The sequence below is a fragment of the Haliotis rubra genome, unplaced genomic scaffold (genome assembly GCF_003918875.1).
Source record: "Haliotis rubra isolate DU_JTF1 unplaced genomic scaffold, ASM391887v1 Scf864, whole genome shotgun sequence".
Taxonomy (NCBI): domain Eukaryota; kingdom Metazoa; phylum Mollusca; class Gastropoda; order Lepetellida; family Haliotidae; genus Haliotis; species Haliotis rubra.
In genome coordinates this window covers 213,605-227,772 of record NW_025767595.1, presented here as the reverse complement: position 1 = coordinate 227,772, position 14,168 = coordinate 213,605, and the positions used below count along the sequence as shown (strand labels likewise).

The window sequence follows — 14,168 nt, the reverse complement described above, 5'->3', positions numbered from 1 at the left end:
CACACTACGAGAAATGTCATAGTGACTTCATTGCGCTGGAGTAGAGTATATGCTGTAACTCTTCGTGAGTTTAAGATCACATATAAAATCCTTTGTCGGACATACAAATGTCAGAGTGACATGGCACCATCTCGTGACTGCCCTGAACTAACCGTTAAACAAAACATAAGAAAATCCTATTATCATCATCGTCGTCATCGTTGTTGTCATCGTTTTTGTTTCATTGTCGCCGTTGTCGTCGTCATCATCACCATGATCACTATTATTTTTAGTAGTCGTAGGATACTAGTGTCAGTATCATCATCAATAACCATAATAACGCTGATCATCATCATCATGATCACCACCACCACCATCATCATCATCATCATCATCATTTTGCTCACCCGAATCTTGAATATGCACAATTTTTAGGACCACTACGTACACAAACACCATCCCCAGTAGTCTGTCTCACAGTCCCTGAACCACATTATTTCCTCTACTGCCTAGCCCTCCCTGCAATGCTGAAGCTCTAAATGAAGCAAGTCTAGATTTCCCAGGTTCTGAATCTCCCAGCTCACTGGGGCGCCTTTTCAATTTAAATGGGTTTATTTGTTACTACCAATATTATACATATTCAGGGACTGAGCGTTAGTCTACATCCCCAGCTGCAGTAAGGATACATAATACATGAACCAATGACAGGGAAGCTCGATGAAAGTGACCCATTATATCGCGCCTTGTCGCGTTGTGACACAACAACATAGTTAACCGAGCACTGGTATGGTCCAATCGAACACGCCCCAGACATCCAGCGTTATGCGACACGCGTGACAGCGACAGAGCTGTTCTTGCACAGACTTAACTTGCCGCTTGCAGCACGGTTTTGGAGTAAGGTAGGTGCTCGCTTACAGTTTCCATTCAAAATATTATCACATGACAAATAGTTTTGAGCAGGTGAACAGCGAATGCAATCTACGCTCTCATACGTTTGACGATATATAAGAACAAATGACTACTCTGTCGCTGTGTTGTTTATACGAACATGTGTTGAAATATGTCATTTCATTTACTTGGAGAGAGAGTGATTCTCGGGTACACTGTCCATTTAATGTTATATAAACATTAGTCAGTAATGATCATGATTTCATCAAGGGTTCAACCGTGTTATGACGAAGCCACTGTCCATTTAATGTTGCATAAACATCTGTCAGTAATGATTAGAAACGATGATTAAAGTAATCTGTTAAAATTCCAATTCCAAACACTTTGGAATATTAATTGCGTGATATCATAACAAACAAGCAGGAAACGGTACGTTTAATTTCCTGTTGATTACTCTGAATCATCCTCAGTACATAGTTCATACAATACTGTCACTGTAATCACGGAAACAACCGCCTCCGTGGTGTAGTGGTTAGAGCGTCCGCCCGGAGAGCGGAAGGTCGCGGGTTCGATCCCCGACCGCGTCATACCAAAAGACGTTAAAATATGGTACTTGTTGGTCCCTGCCTGGCGTTCGGCATTAATGGGTACAACAAGGACTGGTCAGCTCGGAGTCAGTATAATGTGTCTGAGTGGGGTATTCATGCTTCACTGCGGCATGGTATCTCAGTGGGCTAGCACTATAAAACCAGCTTAAGTCTGGGCTAGTACAAGCAGCCGCACATACACATACACACGCATGCACGTCGTCATATGAGCGAAATATTCTCAAGCACGACGTTAAACCCAATTTCACCTCACCTCACCTAATCACGGAAACAAGCTCACTGTAACCATACACTTGGTACAGGCATGCAGTTGTTGAGGGGGCCAGGATCGTAGACATGTATTTTAAGTGTTGCTCGTTAAAAAAACAAATATGAGGGCTACAAAAGTGTGTGTGTTTGCTCAACTTTCAAATACTTAGACAAGACTGGAGACCGTGGTATGTAGCCGATAGAGCAAAATAAATAATAGGGTTTCGTTCAATCGTTCGCAATTTCGGGTTAAAATATGTCACTGAACATATCCCGAGGAACGAGTAGGAATATACTCCGAAACGTCGTGTTCCTCAAACTAAAAATGTTGACATCCATATGTACTCGCTTTTATGTGTAAATGCCGTTCAAAGACTCTGTGTGACCTGGGGTTTGCAATATTACTTTCCTTTAAGCTACAGTGGGCGGTGGGATAGCCTAGTGGTTAAAGCGTTCGCTCGTCACGCCGAAGACCCGGGTTCGATTCCCCACATGGGTACAATATGTGAAGCCCATATCTGGTTCCCCCGGAGCTGATATTGCTAAAAGCGGCGTTAAACCGCACTCACTCACTCAAAGCCACGGTACAGCGGGCTGGTTGATATTTTCAACGCCTGGGCTAATATTTTTTACAGAAGCTGTGATTTGATGACAACCCACATTTATGTTTGTTTCACGGAGGCAATTGAGCATGCTACTCAAATCACGAATTGATGTCTAAGAATAACCTGTACGATTCAGATCAATGCTGCTGGCAAAAACGGAGAGTATCTACTGCCATTTGAGCACTCTTGGAGTGTTTATGTTTACACTCATCAACAACTGTCTACTGTCTTTATCAGCCAGAGGAGCGGTGGGGAAGCCTTGTGGTTAAAGCGTTGGCTCGTCACGCCGAAGACCCGGGTTCGATTCCCCACATGGGTACAATGTGTGAAGCCCTTATCTGGTGTGCCCCGCCGTGATTTTGCTGGAATATTGCTAAAAGCGGCGTAAAACCTCACTCACTCACTCACTCACTATCAGTCAGAGGTTGCTAGGTGTTGCTGACAGTGCTAGGCGCTACCCTGTGGTCAAATGTGGTGTGTTACGTAGCCCAGTAGGAAATGTGTTTGATACTGACACTGTTGTGTCATTTAAAATTTCAGTCTTTATTCTTGTTTTCGTGTCACTTCTTACCTCCTTGCACTCAGATCATAATTTCGGCAAGGGCTCAACAGTGTTGTGACGAAGCCCGAAACATGGATATCTTAATATAAATTAGACCTACTTACTCTCTTCACCCATGTGACCCGAGATCAGGGTTAGAATTGGTCTTCAGTAACCCATGCTTGTCATAAGAGGCGACTAACGGGATCGGGTGGTCAGGCTCGCTGACTGGGTTGACACATACTATCGTACCCCAATTGCGTAGATTGATGTCCATGCTGTTGAGCCCTGGATTGTCTGGTCCAGACTCGATTACTTACAGACCGCCGCCATATAGCTGGAATATTGCTGAGTGCTGCGGCAAATAACAAAGTTTACCTCCATGCCATTTTCTTTTTTTCCGTATCTGCATAGTAGACATATTTTGCTAAATTAGCGAAAATGTTAAAGTTTGAAAAGTACATTAAAATGTTAAATGCGTGGATGTCAGGATGAAGATAAAACATACATTTACATTTTTATCCATTTTTTATATACAAATGTATGTATTTAACATTTTCCGTGAACTTTAAGATTTGTTTCCGATCTGTTTACCGTAATGCACGATTACTCCTAAGCACCTACTCTGCTACATTTGCTCTCATGGCATTTTAAAAGGCTTTTGTAATCACTGCATGATAAGGTAAAATAGATATTTTATCAGTTTTAATTTTGGAGAAAAAACGACACACATTTTAATACACACATCAGCACTGAATCAAATCAACTTGAATCCTCATATAGACTCGGTCGTTGTTGAGGCTTATGGATATTTAAACATGTATCTTGAGACCGACCTTGAACCCGTGAAGATCCAGGTTAGAATGGGTCTACAGCAACCCACGCTTGTTTGTCCTAAGAGGCGACGAACGGAATTGCATGGCACATGTCATCGTATTCCAAATTCGTATGTCGATGCTCATGCTGTTTATCACTGGATTGTCTGGTCCAAACTCGATTAATTACATACAGCTGGAATATTGCTGACTGCGGCGTCAAACAGCAAACCAACCAACCCAATCTGACTTATGGATATTTTAAGATGTATCTTCAGCCCGACCTTGAACTGACGAGACTCCATAAGCTCATCCGGGTTCTTGGACTGGAAACGGCGGCGTCTGGCACCAGGGGGGCGTTATGTACTGATCTGTGTGTTCCTGGTCTCTTTCGCCTGTACACAGCACCTGATATCCAAACTTGGTTTCACGATTAAGCTGAAACATATCTGGCGACTTGTTATCCTACCTGCAGACGGAATATAAGCTAAGAACGTGAGAACATTAGTATTTCATGCAGACAACATATCTCAACTTGAACGAAAATATAAAGCTTATGTACTGCCGTACTCTACAGTACATAGCTATACGTAGACGGAGTCGTGGTAGGTTTAATGGCAGTGTTTCATCTTAAGGTTGGGCGGTTTCTTAAGTGAATGTGTTTGTTTTACGCCGCACTCGGCAATATTCCAGCTGTATGGCTGAGTTTCTTAAGGCATACTTAAATGAATTAATTACAGTGTGAGGTTCATGTATATTATATTGATGAGTGTCTTTGTCATAACACAATTGGCGTCCAACCTAGCTTCAACACTTATTTGAAATTTACGTAATAGGCAGTGTGGACAAATAGTAGGGCTAAGACGATGCATCGAACTATCGATAGATTGCATTTGAACAAATTGTCGGCAGTGTGGACAGTCTCCGATATCAATTCGATTTGCACTTTGAACAAATTGTCAGAGTCTCCGATATCAAAAAATCGAAACAAAAAACTATCGATGCCTCGATAGTATGTGTAACTATTGATAGTTTAGTAACTGACTTCCGTTGATAAATGCACAGAGCAAAATTAAGGATGTTTGGGTGCAGACTTGCAGCTTCATTGAGTTTATGTTTTAACTGTTTACTTGATCTGAGTGTCAAGTTTCTTGTCAGTTATTAAACGAGACTGAAACTACTTCAGCTTGTCTTTATTTCATGTAAACTATACACTTGTTTTGGAAATGACTTCAAAGGAGGCAGTTCAAAGAGATTACTATCGGAATAGTATGTTGCAATAGACTATCGCTATCGAAATACATGTTTCCCCGCAACACATAGTCACCCCCAACAAATAGCATATCCTAAGTGAGTGAGTGAGTGAGTGAGTGAGTGAGTGCGTGAGTGAGTGAGTGAGTTGGGTTGGGGATGCATGGGTGGCCGGGATGAATAAGTGAGTGAATGAGTGATTTCGGATGGATGGTTGCCAGGTGTGTGTGAGTTAGTGAGTTGGGGAGAGAATGAGTGAGTGACTGAGTGAGCGAGTTGGGATGGATTGATGGATGGTCGGGAGGTGTGTGTGAGTGAGTGAGTATTAGTGCATGAACAGGAGAACTATACTCTCCCACTTTATTCCGATATATCTGCATAGATAATTGTTTCAATTCAACATTAAACGGCTGCAAATTGTGTCTCTTGACCTTATCTTGGCGTTCTGGTGAATGCCGATAGTTGGTCAGGTTTAACGATATCGATATTGGTCACAACAAGCTTTCAGTCACACGGAAACAGACCCCGTATACGTAGACATGTGAATATACTTAGGGAAAGAAATAAAGGAACACCTCTTGATTGCAGTGTTCCTTTATATATTCCCAGATGTTCACTCGCACGGCAGTACAAAGCTTGCAGTGAGTGAGTATGCTTTTACGCCGCATTTAGCAATATTCCAGCAATATCACGGCGAGGGACACCAGAAATGGGCTTCACACATTGTACCCATGTGGGGACTCAAACCCGGGTCTTCAGGCTACCCCACTGCCCTACAAAGCTTGCAAGGAATCCTGGAAAAGAATAAAGGAACATTTGTACTTTTATGTGTTCCTTTATTTGTTTCCCTCAGTATAGTATGCAGTGAGTGAGTGAGTTTGGTTTTTCGCCGCTTTTAGCAATTTTCCAGCAATATCACGGCGGTGGACACCAGAAATGGGCTTCACACATTGTACCCATGTGGGGAATCGAACCCGGGTCTTCAGCGTGACAAACGAACGCTTTAACCACTAGACTACCCCACAGCCCCCGTATAGTATGCAGTAATACCGTGGTTAAATATTCTCAGTGTCACCACAATCGAATTAAATGATGACAATGTATTTAACTCTGCGACGACCAAGCAGGAAGACAGTGCTGTCTTGGCAAAGTCTGCTGTCTCCGGAAATGTCACAAGTACATTTTAGGATTTAATAGACAGGTCGATATTTCACTTCCTATATTGTCTATTCTTGCTCTGATGTACATTCAGACGTCATGGGTATTGAGCAAGGATGAGCAAATCATATTCTGGAATTGTTCTATGTGTTTATTGTTCTAGAAACCGGTGTCAGGTCAGCTGCTGTCACTAGAATACGAGAGTGAGTAAGTGAGTTTGGTTTTAGCAATATTCCAACAATATCACGGAGAGGGATACCGGAAATGGGCTTCAAATATTGAATTCCTAGAGTGTTTCACTATGACGGTTGTTGTCTGTGACGTTTCTTGTCTGTAACTGTTCTTGTCTGTTACGGTTCTTGTCTGTAACTGTACTTTTCTGTTACGGTTCTTGTCATGACGGCGTAATCACAAGTCAGTTGCCATAGCGACACAATTGCGGCGTTAAGCAATATTCACTCACCCATGTCAGTTGCAAATACCTCGGTTCTCACACATGTCGGACGCCATATGGTTTTCCAGAATTCATGAACAAGCATTAAACATTTACGGATAGCTCACAGAAACCCTTTATGGTATTTCGTAATCTAGAGCACGCCGACTGTAATGGCATCCAGTGTCCATTGCACCTGTTAGTATGTCACGGAAGCACTGGCGCGTAGTGGTACCTATCGGTAACCAATTATTTCCAAATTGCCAGTACGATATGTAATGTAAAATCGACTTAAGGACTGAAAACTCACAGTGAAACATTGGCAGTATCCATTGTAACAGAGGCGTGTTCAGAACAATTGATTGTTTGGTTTGTTGTGTTGACTTGCTGCCCGTTTGGTTGGTTATTTGTAGTGTTGCTTGGTTAAATATATACTTGTGTTGGTGGGTTGGTTGTCAGGTTGGTTACTTGGTTGTGGTGGATACCAAGCTGGTTGGTTATTTGGTTGTGTTTGTTAGTTATTTAGCTGTGTTGGTGGGTTAGTTATTTGGTTCCGTTGGGTGCCAGGTTGGTAGGTTATTTGGCTGTGTTGGTTGAGTATTTGGCTGTGTTGGTTGGTTGATTGGTTGGTTTGTTATTTGGTTGTGTTGGGTGCCAGGTTGGTTCGTTATTTGGTTGTGTTCGTTGGTTATTTGGATGTGTTGCCTGGTTGGTTGGTTATTTGGTTATGTTGGGTGCCAGGTTGGTAAGTTATTTGGATGTGTTGTTAGGTTGGCTGGCTGGCTGCATGGTTGGTTGCTTATTTCGATGTGTTGGTTGGTTATTTGGATGTGTTGCCTGGTTATTTGGATATGTTGCCTGGTTGGTGGGTTATTTGGGTGTGTCGGGTGCCAGGTAGGTAAGTTATTTGGATGTGTTGCTAGGTTGCCTGGCTGGCTGCCTGGTTGGTTACAATTCGTTATTTGGATGTGTTGGTTGGTTAATTTGTTGTGTTGACTGGTTGCCAGTTTGGTTATGAGAATGTGTTGGTAGGCTTTTTGGATTTGGTTGTTGTTCGGTTGACTGATTGCCTTGCTGGCTTGTTACTTGGTAGTGTTGGTCGGTTATTTGGTTGTGTTGGATCGTTGGCTGTTTGTGTTTTGCCACAGACAGCAATAATGGTAGTATTGGTTGGTTATCAGGTTGGCTGGCTGCTTGGTTATTTGGTTGTCTTGGATCGTTGTTTCTTTTTTGCCGCAGACAGAAATAATGAGCAATTTCACAGAGTCCTTTAAACAGTTAAATTTCTATCAAAATAACTCATGACATTTGTAGTAATGGAATACTTCCTCAGCATAACAGGACAAAAATGAAAATAGTGATAAATCATAGCTAATGTTTACAAATACTTATACACAGGAATGTAAAACTGCAGCTGAAACAATGAGGCGATCTAGGTCGCCCAACGCTGAGTGGTGTATATCGCCTAACACAAGGACCGGAAGAGATTAATCGGCTCCCATTACATGATAATCGACAAATGTCTCATTCGCCGACATATTTCAGCACACTCTCACAGTAGTGTCTGATCAGGAAATTGTTGCTCGCCGGTGGTTTAATTCCCATGTTTGACTTACTTTGTTTCCAAATAAGGTAAAAACAGCAGTGTCAGGTCAACCGGATGTTATATGAAAACATTAATTTAAAAACCACGTGACTTATGTCAATACTTATCAGTGACCTATATGATAAGTAAATCTAGGTCACTGTTGGCTATGTATAGTTAGAATACACTGACTTTCATAGCATGCTTCTCTGATTTATCATACATGATAAAAGATAAAAGTTGCTTTCGTATTGTCGGCACTCTGCATAACATTAAAGATTCGATATCCCCCGATGTACATTCACAAATGTACAAAGACCTGTTCACCGTAAATACTTACATACTCTTATCGCATAATAGCATCCTGCTGAACGAGATAAGTTTATTTTTCATACAAGATCTTGAATTTCTCTAAAATTAAGTTAATAATTATTATTATTTTTTATTTTTTTGTAAAACCTTTATAACCTTTTTAATGGGGGGTGTGGGGGTGGGGTGTGTGTGCTATGTATGATACATTTTTAAAAACGTAATCTTAAGTGTGCTTAGTTTAACCCTTTTAACATTATCAGGTGTGTGTTCTCATCGTTTCAGCTAAATGAATGAATTTGGTTTTACGCCGCTCTTAGCAAGATTCCAGCAAAATCACGACGGGGGATACAAGAAATGGGCTTCACACATTGCACCCATGTGTGGACTCGAACACAGGTCTTCGGCGTGACGAGCGAACGCTTTAACCACTAAGCTACCCCATCGCCAGCTTAGAATGTGTCTCCCGTGCCCTATGCTAGCTTGTCCTCAGTGGCGACTGACGGAATCAGTCTGGCTCAATGACTCGGTTGATATATGCCAGGGTGTCATAATTGTGTAGATCGATGGTAATGAGATCAATAATTGTTCTCTCTGGTCAGATGGACTCAATTATTTACAGACCGCCGTGACATATTCCGATAGTGCTCGCGGTGTGAAACACCACAGAGGAAAACAAACTTTGGTTAAGCCACTAGGTAAGGGTATATTATAGTACGGGTCCAAGGCCCTATTTAGAGACGAATATCTGGTGAGCGGATTCTGTGACATGTCAAGGGCGGCAAGTGTGGCGACGTAACCACTTGATAATTCATAAACTCATAAACGATTATGAAGCGGAAAATATATATAATTTACGCTTATTACTTACGTGTTCAATGTTAATTTAAATGTCTAAAGTTTCCTAAAAAAACGAAAATAAATAAATAAAATAAAATAAAATTTAAATAAATAGATTTAGTTCAATTTACGTAAATGTTTAGTTAAATATATTTCCTGATAAAACGATACCATTAACTGTTTGTGTTGAAGGAGTTGGCTGTTAAATATTTCTTACGTAACCGAAATTTACTCAATGTATGCAAATTTTGAAGGTTGATATAACATGTGTTACATTTGATCACTTTCAAAAATGCATTTTGTATTCCTTTCGGCCGTGGCAGCCGAGCCTGTTTACATTTGTCAGATGGGTACGTAAAGTCCGTTTTCTAGGCTACCAGTTGTCCGAATTCCATTTTTGTGGAATCTACGGTGGCTGAGTGGGTTAGATGGCTGACGCCGTGTGCTGGCGACTAGGTGAGAGTGTGTGTTCGAATCCCGTATGGTACTCAACCGAAAAAAACTGCTAGAATCAGTACATTACTGATAAGGTGTAATCAAAATATACATGTATGTTACATTGTTAAAGTTACATTAAACTTGTTATTCCTTTGTAGTTTCGATAAAATATTTTCAGCCACTCATTGTTCGTCCTAAAATTTTGTCACGGTTGCCAAAATACTCGAAATTCTCTGAAAACAAAAACTTAGTTTCGGTAAGGTCACTTTTGATGAATATTTTTGTGGAACACACAAACAGGCATATAAATCACCTAAGGTCTGTCACAAATATGCCAAGGACGTCTTGTTGTTGAAGGCGCCGGTCTGTGTCATCGGCACGTGTCGCTATCTCGATTTCACTGTTCATATTTCGCAGGTGAAATTGACACCTTTCACTGGTGAAATTGACACGGTAAGAGACTGGCAGATCGCGAGGGTGTCTGACATTAATTGCCTCGCACAGATGCCACCCAATACCCGCCTTCCTCCCTATCAGGAAGAATAGCTTCCCTTTTACGTGCAGCTCAAAATAACTTCTTCTCCGTCGTGCAAAAATGCACGTCTTTCGAATTAAGCCAATAGTGCTGCCATTCGAGGGTGAAAAATTGCGAAGCACTTAAGATTTTAGAGACAGCGGCTACCGCTATTGTATAATTGGGCTTTAGATGGCAACCAAATCGTTTTGTTTACCATTTCTGAGTCTTGTAATGTCGGATTAAGATTTATGAGTTCCTCATGCTTCCAAATTAAACGCAATTGCAGGAAGATAAATATGTTTTTATTCTCCCTTTAACATGTTTGTAGCATGATTCTGTAGGAAATTATCAATATCACCTTATTAACGAAACAAAAGGGAATTCTATTACACGTCAGATACGCAAGAGGTTTTGTACCAGTGAAGATCCGAGTTAGATTTGGTCTTCAGCGATCCAGGCATGTCTTGAGAGGCGTCTGTCGGGATTGGGTTGTCAGGTTCGCTGACTTGGTCGACATATGTCACCGTATCGCATGTATATGTTCATGTTGTTGATCACTGGATTGTCTGGTCTAGACTCGATTATTTACAGACCGCTGCCAGGTAGCTATTAAACTTGCCGAGTGCAGCGTTAGACAACTAACAATCCATTAGTCAAGAGGCTCTGCGGACGAATGTATTGTTTCAATTGTTTTGAATGTTTGTTTGTTTTGTTTTGGGTTTGTTTGTTGTTTTTGTTTGTTGTTGTTTGTTGTTTGTATGTTTGTTTGTTTGTTGTTGTTGTTTTGTTTGTTTTTGTTTTGTTTTGTTTGTTTTGTTTTGTTTTTGTTTGTTTGGGGTGTGTGTGTGTGTGTGTTTTTGGGGGGGTTGTTTTGTTTGTTTGTTTTGTTTTGTTTGTTTGGGGGTGTGTGTGTGTGTTTTGTTTTTGGGGATTTGTTTTGTTTGTTTTTGTTTTTGTTTGTTTGGGGTGTGTGTGTGTGTTTTGGGGATTTGTTTTGTTTGTTTTTTTGTTTTGTTTGTTTGGGGGTGTGTGTGTCTGTTTTTAGGGGATTTGTTTACGAAACTCTTCCAACGATCAAGTCTGGCAAGTTCAGGTTTCACAAAGGCAGATAACTCTGAATTAATCGCGCCCTATGCCTGCCGCTAAAATCTGGACACACCCATTACGGGACATTTTACTAGTGCTTCAATCACTGGCTTCCAAATGACAACTGTGTGGTATATGTATGCATGTATTTCTCAATTACAATGAATGTGGTCTCTCTGTATCTATTGAGTTGTGATTCTGCTGTGTTTTTACAATATCATGTCAGGTTTCTCGTCTCAAATATCGTCACAACTCGTTCAATAGTTTGTCTTCAAATCAGTTGGTCTTAGGCCAGTGGAAATAGCCGATACTCGTAGGTGTCTTCAAGCTGAAGCTATACATTAACTTTATGATCAGTACACAAACAATGATTGTTCTCGACCAAACTATACGATAGGTTGAATCTAAGCATTCGTCTTCGGATTAAAGATTTGACTAAAAAATATGAAAGTTAGTCAAAATCCAGACAATCCAGTGATCAACAGCATGAGCATCGATCTGCGCAATTGGGAACCGATGACATGTGTCAACCAAGCCAGCGTCGCCTCTTACGACAAGCATGGGTTACTGAAGGCTCATTCTAACCCGGACCTTCATGGGTGAGAATGAGGAGTGTTTGTCACGTCTATTTGTTTTTTTCGTCGATGTGGCCCCTCACAACCAACATGAAATCAGAGATTAAAATTTATCAATTAGAACATATATACGCATCATTACAATCTATATCATGCGTTTTACAGGTATACATGTCTACTTTCCTCCGCCGCTATGTATAACAGGCATGTTTGAATTAATTAATATTGCAATTAAAAATAAAGTTAAATTATACTGTGCATTCATTGACTATCGAAAAGCATTTGACTATGTAAATAGACATGCACTTTGGTGTAAATTATATAAGCTTGGGATAAGTTCAAAACTTCTAACTTTAGTTCGAAGTATGTATGAGGAGGTTAAGTCTTGTGTTAGGCTGTCCAGTAATATTCATTCAAACTTTTTCATGTCGTCTATTGGTGTCAGGCAAGGAGAAAATCTGTCGCCGATTTTGTTTTCATTATTTATTAATGATATAGTAGAAGAACTTTCTTCTATTGATGACTTGGGAGTTGTTATTTCTCATGTACGTTTACTTCTGTTGATATTTGCGGATGATATGGTGCTCTTTAGCAATAGTGTTAAAGGTTTACAAGACGGTTTGGATATAATGTTTACTTACTGCACGAAATGGGGCTTGACCATAAATACCGAAAAAAACTAAGGTTGTTATTTTTCGTAAAGGGGGTAGACAAGGCAAGGCTGAAAAATGGTCCTATAATGGTTCACCTCTTGAGGTAATCAATAATTTTAAATATCTTGGTTTAGTATTTTCAACAGGTGGCAGTTTTTCACAAGCTCAGAAAATCCTATCAGAACAAGGTTTGAAGGCACTTGGTTCATTGTACAATATATTCAATGATAATGCGTACATTACTCCAGATATTCAGTATCAGTTATTCCAATCAGTTGTTTGTCCTATTCTCTCATATGGTTGCGAAGTTTGGGGCTTTATGGAAACTAATGCTATCGAAAGGGTACACTTGAAATTTATGAAACACATATTATATGTCAAAATGTCAACTCCATCAACTTTCTTATATTGAGAATTGGGTACATTCCCTTTGAAAGTTATTCGTCTTGTCAGGATTATCAAATATTGGCTTAAGATTTTGAGAAGTAAACCAGATAGATATATAGTTTTGATATATAATTCATTATTGAATAGTTCAAATGAGAACCCTGATGTTGAAAATTGGGCAAGTTTATTGAGAGATACGCTCTTCAGGTTTGGTTTTGGCTATATTTGGGTTGCCCAATATGTTCCTGAAAGTTGTGATTTTGTGAGAGAGAATTTACACAAAGGGTTAAGGATATTTATTCTAACGAAATAGAAGATGAGTACCACGTACTCTTGATTTGTCCAAAATATCGAGAAATACGTAAACAGCATTTAAGTAATACTTTATTGGAAAATATAAGTACGTTTAAGTTTATCAAATTGTTAAAATGTGAAAACAGTTTTGAAGTACTGAAAGCTGCAAAGTGTATTTATTATATCTTAAATGAAAGAAACAAAGTTGAATTTTTGTAAATCGTTCACACATATCCTCACTCTTGGGCTATAATGTTAATAACAATATGATTGCTCTCTTTATATACGTACCTCGCCATGTGCACAGGCGAATATTCAGTATATTTATATTGTATTGGTCTTTGACCTAATAAAAATCGTGTCTTGTCTTGTTAAAAAGATAACCACCTTCCCCCTTCTCTGGAAGCGATAGTAATGTGACTCAATTGTTTATACCCCTGTGATTCAGAATTGGTTTGCAGTTGCTTGTCCGTGTCGTAGTAGGATGGGTGGGTCAGGCTTGCGGAATTGGTTAACGCCTGTCATGCATAGATCGATTGTGTCAATCATTCCGCTACAGACCGACTTTAGATAAACTTTAAAAAGTCTAGATTTACAAGCTTGTAAATATATTGAAAAGATGAGATTTACAAGACATTTACAATTATGAAGTTTACAAAATTTTATTTATTTTTTGTAATTATGAACTTTACAAAATTGTAAATTTTGAAAATCTGCATTTTCTTTCTTGTGACATCTAAAATGTTGGTGGGTCCGACTATAAACAACAAACAAACTAATCAGAATTAGATATACATGTAAGTATAAAATCGGTCAGATTATCCGTTCACAAACATCATAAAATGTCGCACGATATTGTTGATGTAGATTCAGAAAGTACCCACTCATTCATGAAACGTTAATCAAAGAAAGATAATTCAATTAACGACCTCCTCAAGAAGTACCAGATGCTGAGAC

The 14,168-nt window shown here is 39.8% G+C and overlaps 1 protein-coding gene across 1 annotated transcript in view; it reads left to right on the top strand.

Moving 5' to 3' along the window:
- Positions 1 to 755: 755 nt before the first annotated feature.
- Positions 756 to 14,168, top strand: part of LOC124263005 (parathyroid hormone/parathyroid hormone-related peptide receptor-like) — a 196,355-nt gene continuing 182,942 nt past the window's right edge. The window contains exon 1 of the mRNA XM_046697620.1: positions 756 to 878. The gene's annotated coding sequence lies outside the window, so the exon portion shown is untranslated. The remainder of the gene's footprint in view (positions 879 to 14,168) is intronic.